General features: G+C 51.4%; 1 non-coding gene across 1 annotated transcript; it reads right to left on the bottom strand.

Annotated features, from left to right (window-relative positions):
* Nucleotides 1–433: 433 nt before the first annotated feature.
* TRNAT-UGU (transfer RNA threonine (anticodon UGU)) lies at nt 434–506 on the bottom strand. The gene has a single exon. It is a non-coding gene; the product is annotated as a tRNA-Thr (tRNA).
* Between the last annotated feature and the right edge of the window lie 1,145 nt (nt 507–1,651).

Raw genomic sequence — 1,651 nt, 5'->3', positions numbered from 1 at the left:
GGTGCCCCACCAGCCTGGCTGGAGAACAGCTCCTGTGACATCAATTGGGGGAAATTCATGTTGGGAGAGCGAGGACCTTGGGGTTGCGTTATCCACGGGGGAAGGGGGGCAGTAACAAACTGTCAGACGTGTGTGCATGTATTTGCGTAGCGGAGCTGTGGGTCCCCGCTTTTGGTGTAAAAGGGAGACAAACAAACGACGTCATTTTGCGGTTTCCCCCGTAATCTGTCACCTACCGCCATCTTCTGGGTGCAATGCAAAGAGCGGCACCTGCACACGGACCGCCATGCTCTCCCTTCGCCCTTTGCGGAGCGACACTCCCTGCGCTGGTCGGGGGAGGGGGGACAAAAAAAAAAATAAAATAAAAAAAAAAAAAAGCGCGACCGAAAACATACAAAATGAAGAGCGCCACACAAGAACGGAAAAGCAGCGGAGGCCCCAGCGAGGATCGAACTCGCGACCCCTGGTTTACAAGACCAGTGCTCTAACCACTGAGCTATGGAGCCACCTATCAGTTCCATTCCTACCAACAGCTCCTGTGCCGCTCTCAGGGGCGGCACTTCCTGAGACCTTTCTGGTGTTAGCGGAGGTACAGGCAAAGATGTTTAAGAGCCTTACCGATTTCGTAGAATCGTTTCGGTTGGAAAATATCTCTAGGGTCATCGAATCGGACCCTTAACTCTACAAAGTCTGGTGCTAAACCGTATCCCTCGGTGCTACGTCACTGCACCTTTTAAATGCCTCCAGGGAGGAGGATTCAGTCACCTCTCTGGGGAGGCTGTTTCAGTGTTTGAAAACCCTTTTAGTGAAAGAATTTTTCCTAATATCCAACCTAAACCTTCCCCTGCAGCTTGAAGGCCGTTTCCTCTCATCCTATCACTTACTGCTAAGAAGAGACCAATCCCTGTCGGACAACAATCTCCTTTAAGGGAGTTGTAGAGTGGGAGTCTCCCCTCAGCCTCCTTTTCTCCAGCCTAAACAATCCCAGTTCCCTCAGCCACCCCTCATAAGACTTTTTCTCCAGACCCTTCACGAACTTTTTTGCCTTTCTCTGGACATGCTCCAGCATGCAGATTACTCTCTTACAGTGAGGGCCCCAAAAATGAAGCCAGTACTTAAGGTGTGACCACACCAGTGCTGAGTACAGGGGGACAAGCACTGCCCTGATCCCGCTGGTCTCACTGTTGTTGATACAACCCAGAGTACTGTTGGTCGTCTTGGTCACCTGGGCACACTGCTGCCTGCTTCACCACTTTACACTGGAGGGCACCACTGGGCCTCTTGCCCATCGTCTGTGGATGCTTCACCTGTGACAAGCTCCTGAAATTTCCCTCCTGCCTGTTTCCTTCATGGCAGAGCTCTGCGTGAATGCAAACCCTGCTTCACCTGTGTGGCACCTGCTGAGGGTAACAAGGGGACCTTCCCTGCCCTTTATCAACAGGTGGACACACTTGCTGCAAGTTTAGAGTGAAACTGTCCTTGCATTGGAGAGTATTTCAGTGGCAAATCAAGCTTGCAAGACCTCCAGGTCATCTAGTGGTATCCTCTATGTTGTGAAGGAGGAAGCAGTTGTTCCCTGTGGTAGGAGCCAACAGAAGATTTTGGTCTTGTGCAAAGTGGGGGGTGGGGGGGAAGTTTAAATGGAGAAGTT

The sequence above is a fragment of the Indicator indicator genome, chromosome 2 (assembly GCF_027791375.1).
Source record: "Indicator indicator isolate 239-I01 chromosome 2, UM_Iind_1.1, whole genome shotgun sequence".
NCBI classification, from domain to species: Eukaryota; Metazoa; Chordata; class Aves; order Piciformes; family Indicatoridae; genus Indicator; species Indicator indicator.
The sequence above is the reverse complement of the archived record's forward strand: the minus strand, read 5'-3'. Positions and strand labels throughout refer to the sequence as shown.